Genomic DNA, 7721 nt, shown 5'->3' with positions numbered 1-7721 from the left:
GGGAGGGCTTATGGACCTAAACCTTTTCGTGCTGGTGGACTAGTGGAAGACTACACCTTAGCGGTACAAAGCTTTTTTACGACCACAAAGGCATAAAGATACATAAGCCCTCCCCTTATGGATCTTAACCTTTCGTGGTGGTAGACTAGTGGAAGACTGCTTAGGTTTTATTTAGGTGTTAAGAATATAGCATAGCAGTACAAAGCTATTTGTTATCGCAAAGGCATAAAGGTACATAAGCCCTCCACTTATGGACCTTAACCTTTCGTGATGGTAAAGTAGTGGAAGACTGCTTTAAGGCCACTCCGGTTTCCGATGCGCGCAGTGTGTGAGCCTGTTTTTCATATTCTCAGGTGGGACGACCAGGCATCTCTACTTCCTGATGTAGTAATCGACTACTTCAGTTGTGAAGAACTGGTCTAACATGAAGATCTGGCTGCAACAAGGATGAAACCAGAACAAACCTACCTCATCATACTGTGCTTCAATCAAAGAGTAAATGAAATTGCATGTGATCATTACCATAAGGTAGGTTTATTATTAGTAGTACGAAGCTATTCCAATATCACAAAGGCATAAACGTCCATAAGGGGAGGGCTTATGGACCTAAACCTTTTCGTGCTGGTGGACTAGTGGAAGACTACACCTTAGCGGTACAAAGCTTTTTTACGACCACAAAGGCATAAAGATACATAAGCCCTCCCCTTATGGATCTTAACCTTTCGTGGTGGTAGACTAGTGGAAGACTGCTTAGGTTTTATTTAGGTGTTAAGAATATAGCATAGCAGTACAAAGCTATTTGTTATCGCAAAGGCATAAAGGTACATAAGCCCTCCCCTTATGGACCTTAACCTTTCGTGATGGTAAAGTAGTGGAAGACTGCTTTAAGGCCACTCTGGTTTCCGATGCGCGCAGTGTGTGAGCCTGTTTTTCATATTCTCAGGTGGGACGACCAGGCATCTCTACTTCCTGATGTAGTAATCGACCACTTCAGTTGTGAAGAACTGGTCTAACATGAAGATCTGGCTGCAACAAGGATGAAACCAGAACAAACCTACCTCATCATACTGTGCTTCAATCAAAGAGTAAATGAAATTGCATGTGATCATTACCATAAGGTAGGTTTATTATTAGTAGTACGAAGCTATTCCAATATCACAAAGGCATAAACGTCCATAAGGGGAGGGCTTATGGACCTAAACCTTTTCGTGCTGGTGGACTAGTGGAAGACTACACCTTAGCGGTACAAAGCTTTTATATGACCACAAAGTCATAAAGGTACATAAGGGAGGGCTTATGGGTCTTAATCTTTCGTGGTGGTAGACTAGTGGAAGACTGCTTAGGTTTTATTTAGGTGTTAAGAATCTAGCATAGCAGTACAAAGCTATTTTTGTTATCGCAAAGGCATAAAGGTACATAAGCCCTCCCCTTATGGACCTTAACCTTTCGTGATGGTAAAGTAGTGGAAGACTGCTTTAAGGCCACTCCGGTTTCCGATGCGCGCAGTGTGTGAGCCTGTTTTTCATATTCTCAGGTGGGACGACCAGGCATCTCTACTTCCTGATGTAGTAATCGACCACTTCAGTTGTGAAGAACTGGTCTAACATGAAGATCTGGCTGCAACAAGGATGAAACCAGAACAAACCTACCACCTACCTCATCATACTGTGCTTCAATCAAAGAGTAAATGAAATTGCATGTGATCATTACCATAAGGTAGGTTTATTATTAGTAGTACAAAGCTATTCCAATATCACAAAGGCATAAACGTCCATAAGGGGAGGGCTTATGGACCTAAACCTTTTCGTGCTGGTGGACTAGTGGAAGACTACACCTTAGCGGTACAAAGCTTTTTTACGACCACAAAGGCATAAAGATACATAAGCCCTCCCCTTATGGATCTTAACCTTTCGTGGTGGTAGACTAGTGGAAGACTGCTTAGGTTTTATTTAGGTGTTAAGAATATAGCATAGCAGTACAAAGCTATTTGTTATCGCAAAGGCATAAAGGTACATAAGCCCTCCCCTTATGGACCTTAACCTTTCGTGATGGTAAAGTAGTGGAAGACTGCTTTAAGGCCACTCTGGTTTCCGATGCGCGCAGTGTGTGAGCCTGTTTTTCATATTCTCAGGTGGGACGACCAGGCATCTCTACTTCCTGATGTAGTAATCGACTACTTCAGTTGTGAAGAACTGGTCTAACATGAAGATCTGGCTGCAACAAGGATGAAACCAGAACAAACCTACCTCATCATACTGTGCTTCAATCAAAGAGTAAATGAAATTGCATGTGATCATTACCATAAGGTAGGTTTATTATTAGTAGTACGAAGCTATTCCAATATCACAAAGGCATAAACGTCCATAAGGGGAGGGCTTATGGACCTAAACCTTTTCGTGCTGGTGGACTAGTGGAAGACTACACCTTAGCGGTACAAAGCTTTTATATGACCACAAAGTCATAAAGGTACATAAGGGAGGGCTTATGGGTCTTAATCTTTCGTGGTGGTAGACTAGTGGAAGACTGCTTAGGTTTTATTTAGGTGTTAAGAATCTAGCATAGCAGTACAAAGCTATTTTTGTTATCGCAAAGGCATAAAGGTACATAAGCCCTCCCCTTATGGACCTTAACCTTTCGTGATGGTAAAGTAGTGGAAGACTGCTTTAAGGCCACTCCGGTTTCCGATGCGCGCAGTGTGTGAGCCTGTTTTTCATATTCTCAGGTGGGACGACCAGGCATCTCTACTTCCTGATGTAGTAATCGACCACTTCAGTTGTGAAGAACTGGTCTAACATGAAGATCTGGCTGCAACAAGGATGAAACCAGAACAAACCTACCACCTACCTCATCATACTGTGCTTCAATCAAAGAGTAAATGAAATTGCATGTGATCATTACCATAAGGTAGGTTTATTATTAGTAGTACGAAGCTATTCCAATATCACAAAGGCATAAACGTCCATAAGGGGAGGGCTTATGGACCTAAACCTTTTCGTGCTGGTGGACTAGTGGAAGACTACACCTTAGCGGTACAAAGCTTTTTTACGACCACAAAGGCATAAAGATACATAAGCCCTCCCCTTATGGATCTTAACCTTTCGTGGTGGTAGACTAGTGGAAGACTGCTTAGGTTTTATTTAGGTGTTAAGAATATAGCATAGCAGTACAAAGCTATTTGTTATCGCAAAGGCATAAAGGTACATAAGCCCTCCCCTTATGGACCTTAACCTTTCGTGATGGTAAAGTAGTGGAAGACTGCTTTAAGGCCACTCCGGTTTCCGATGCGCGCAGTGTGTGAGCCTGTTTTTCATATTCTCAGGTGGGACGACCAGGCATCTCTACTTCCTGATGTAGTAATCGACCACTTCAGTTGTGAAGAACTGGTCTAACATGAAGATCTGGCTGCAACAAGGATGAAACCAGAACAAACCTACCTCATCATACTGTGCTTCAATCAAAGAGTAAATGAAATTGCATGTGATCATTACCATAAGGTAGGTTTATTATTAGTAGTACGAAGCTATTCCAATATCACAAAGGCATAAAGGTCCATAAGGGGAGGGCTTATGGACCTAAACCTTTTCGTGCTGGTGGACTAGTGGAAGACTACACCTTAGCGGTACAAAGCTTTTATATGACCACAAAGTCATAAAGGTACATAAGGGAGGGCTTATGGGTCTTAATCTTTCGTGGTGGTAGACTAGTGGAAGACTGCTTAGGTTTTATTTAGGTGTTAAGAATATAGCATAGCAGTACAAAGCTAGTTTTGTTATCGCAAAGGCATAAAGGTACATAACCCTCTCCTTATGGACCTTAACCTTTCGTGATGGTAAAGTAGTGGAAGACTGCTTTAAGGCCACTCCGGTTTCAGATGCGCGCAGTGTGTGAGCCTGTTTTCCATATTCTCAGGTGGGACGACCAGGCATCTCTACTTCCTGATGTAGTAATCGACCATTTCAGTTGTGAAGAACTCGTGTAATGTGAAGATCTGACTGCAATAAGGAAGAAACCACATTTTGCCATATTTCAGTCTGGTATTAAATCTACATTTCTTAAATGTTTTTCATGTATATGTCTATATATAATATATTATAGGGTTGTTTTTTTTTTTTCCTTTTTAGTGATACTTACATTTTGTTTACATTGAAGATTCATGTCTGCTCTAGTTTCTTTTAGAATAATTATCATCCTCTTTCTCTGGTCTAGGTACTGAACGCAAACCACCAAGCTCTGCATCACTAGTTTTTACCAAACCAGATAACCAGATGTCTTCGCCCAACTGGAGGGGAGGCGCCATCAGCCAATAATCTTTGATATATTTTTTAAGCTTTTATTACACCTTCTTTATTTTGTGTTTTGGCGATATGCAGGTGGTAACTTTAATGTCTTTCCTTATGCTCTTGTGCCTGCCGCTGTATATTCTAGTGCATTTGTGCCAAATGTCATGAGCTCTAATGCTTTGTCTGCCTCCGTATACTCTGGAGCTTTTGTGCCCACCACTGTATGCTCTGTTTTTGTCTGCCGCCATATATTTTGGTGCTTCTGTGCCACCTGACATATGCTCTTGTGTCTGCCACCATATATTCTAGTGCATTTGTGCCAAATGTCATGAGCTCTGATGTTTTGTCTGCCGTCGTACACTCTGGTGCTTTTGTGACGCCGCTGTATGCTCTGTTTTGTCTGCTGCTGTATACTTTGCTTTTATGACAGATGCTATATGATTTTGTCTTCCGCCGTTTACTCTGGTGCTTTTGTTGCAGATGACATGTGCTTGGGTCTGCCTCCGTATACTCTGAAGCTTTTGTGCCCGTCACTGTATGCTCTGTTTTTGTCTGTCGCCGTATATTTTGGTGCTTCTGTGCCACCTGACATATGCTCTTGTGTCTGCCACCATATATTCTAGTGCATTTGTGCCAAATGTCATATGCTCTGATGTTTTGTCTGCCGCCGTACACTCTGGTGCTCTTGTGCCAGATGACATGTGCTTGGATCTGTCTCCGTATACTCTGGAGCTTTTGTGCCCACCACTGTATGCTCTGTTTTAGTCTTCCGACGTATATTTTGGTACTTCTGTGCCACCTGACATATGCTCTTGTGTCTGCCACCATATATTCTAGTGCATTTTTGCTAAATATCAAATGCTCTGATGTTTTGCCTGCCGCCGTACACTCTGGTGCTTTTGTGACGCCGCCGTATGCTCTGTTTTGTCTGCTGCTGTATACTTTGCTTTTATGACAGATTCCATATGATTTTGTCTTCCGCCGTACACTCTGGTGCTTTTGTGCCAGATGACATTTGCTTGGGTCTGCCTCCGTATACTCTGGTGCTTTTGTGCCAGATGACATTTGCTTGGGTCTGCCTCCGTATACTCTGGTGCTTTTGTGCCAGATGACATTTGCTTGGGTCTGCCTCCGTATACTCTGGAGCTTTTGTGCCAGTCACCGTATGCTCTGTTCTTGTCTGCCGCCGTATATTTTGGTGCTTCTGTGCCATCTGACTTATGTTCTTGTGTCTGCCACCATATATTCTAGTGCATTTGTGCCAAATGTCATATGCTCTGATGTTTTGTCTGCCGCCGTACGCTCTGGTGCGTTTGTGACGCCGCTGTATGCTCTGTTTTGTCTGCTGCTGTATACTTTGCTTTTATGCCAGATGCCATATTATTGTCTGCCGCCGTATACTCTGGTGCTGCAGGATGCTGTATGTGCTGAGAGTTTTGTTCTGAAATGTCAGCCTAGTCCTAGTCTCACCCAGAGGGGTTAGATATTGGCTGCCCAAGCATGGAGGAGTGTTTGTAACCCGGACGGAGGGGGGGGGGAGGTTATCCATGTGGCACCATGCGTAAGCAGCTATTGAACAGACTGTTATGGTTAGTGCCTATAAAGTGCTGGTAGAAACATTTAGTATCAGACAATGTCGCAAGATTAGAACAATAAGAATCCACAACTCAGACAGATGTTTTCAGCGACACTCAGTATTTATTCAAATAGATACATTATGTCTTCTACACTGGGTGCTGGATATCGCAGGGCATGTATGTGTTGCAATGCACATGTTAAAATGGCAATTGATGCAATATTTATGGCAATAACTGTTTTTGCTCTTTTTATAGGGGATGAAGTTAGTTTGCTTTTCTACTACTTGATGTGGACTTTAGAAGAACATTAAGCATTTGAATCAGAATGATACTGCACATGTCATGATCATAAGGTAAGATTTATTTTTTTATTGTTCTCACAGATCCCATAAACTCTCAAGAGCAGTACAAAGCTATAACCGTGTAACCCCCTAGTTATGGATTTAAACTGTTTTTTTTTTTTTTTTTTTTTTTTTTTTCATTTTTGTGCTTTCGTTTTTTCTCCTCATGTTTAAAAGGCCACTGCGCTTGTATTTTTTTTCACCTACAGACCCACATGAACCCTTGTTTTTTGCTTTGCAAGGAGTGGCGAGCAAAGTTGCAATTTCAGGACAATTGTGGAATTGTAAATTGCTTGTTGCACCATGCATCCCCAGACACCATCTCTTCCACATGCATGATGTGGTTAACATCCGTGACCCACTCTAATGGAGGGGTAAGAGACTTCCCATGTGGCAGTCAAGAAATGGTGAGGTGGAGCAAAGTATCATATAGAGAAGGCCAATCCGTGCAGTGGTTGGAATTGAGGAGTTAAAAAAAGTGTTTGTTTTTTTTTCTTATTTTTTTTTGCCAGAAATTTTAAAGACCTGCGCAACTTGACAAAATATGTAGTATGGTCCTAGAGCAGTGCCAGCAGATGATCTGACACGGACAGCGTTTAACAGTGCAGGATACAATCTTGTGAGAATTTTGTAGTTTCTCTCCTCTGCATAATTATATAACTTTGAAATTGTAAGTAATATACTATAATATGACTTATTGAGCTTTGTTGTCCCCCCAAATTTTTTTTATAGGCGATATATTATGATATACTGCTTACAATTTCAAACTTATTCCGTTAACGGGTTAGAAACCCCCCATTATGGATCAAAACCTTTCTGTGTTTGTGGACTGGTGGTAGACTGGGATTTGTGAAATGGTTTGTTGAAAAATATTGTTATATTGATATTGTACAAATGTAGAGAATTCATTTTTTATTTTTCCTTTTTTGCAGATTCTTGCTGCGTGAGGAGAACTTCGCATTTGTGCTTCCTGTTATAGTAATAGTATAGTAATGGAGAGCTGGCTTCATCTGATCCTGATTCGTCAACATTAGAAACATTAGAACATTTTATTGTTGAAGTCTGACTAGCTAAATGTTCTAGAGCTTCTGTAAAATTTGTTTTTTTTTCTGCTAATAAAATCTGTAAAAAGTGTTTTTAGTTTTTGATTTTTTTATGTTTTAAAAAAACATTAAGTTCTCATCAACTCCTAGTTTAATAAAAGGGGTTTTCTTAAATGCCTATAATGCGTACTCATACTACACCTGTTTGTCCCTAACATTGTGACAACACCTGTTCCTGAAGGAAAAATCTGATCAGGCAATTACAGAAACTTTTGTGAAAAACCAATCCAATAAAAGTGTTTTCATGGAGGTCCTTCCCAATGTACAGGATGTAACGCAGAGTACCTACAAAGAGCAGACATCACTCTAGAGCAATGCTTCTTAAACTGTCGGGTAGCTCTCACCAGTGAGGTGCCCCCTAGTGACTGGTGAGGCACAGCTGGGCATGTGCTTTTCAGGTGACTAGAAGTTGCACAGTTC

The 7721-nt window shown here is 41.3% G+C and overlaps 1 long non-coding RNA gene across 1 annotated transcript; it reads left to right on the top strand.

Annotated features, from left to right (window-relative positions):
• Positions 1–3327: 3327 nt before the first annotated feature.
• LOC138767648 (uncharacterized) lies at positions 3328–7234 on the top strand. Its single transcript, XR_011358823.1, has 4 exons — positions 3328–3494; positions 3910–4034; positions 4207–6210; positions 7131–7234. It is a non-coding gene; the product is annotated as an uncharacterized lncRNA (long non-coding RNA).
• The last annotated feature ends 487 nt before the right edge of the window (positions 7235–7721 follow it).

This window comes from Dendropsophus ebraccatus, chromosome 11 (genome assembly GCF_027789765.1).
Source record: "Dendropsophus ebraccatus isolate aDenEbr1 chromosome 11, aDenEbr1.pat, whole genome shotgun sequence".
NCBI lineage: Eukaryota > Metazoa > Chordata > Amphibia > Anura > Hylidae > Dendropsophus > Dendropsophus ebraccatus.
Note: the sequence above shows the minus strand (reverse complement) of the source record. Positions and strands in the feature narration are given on the sequence as shown.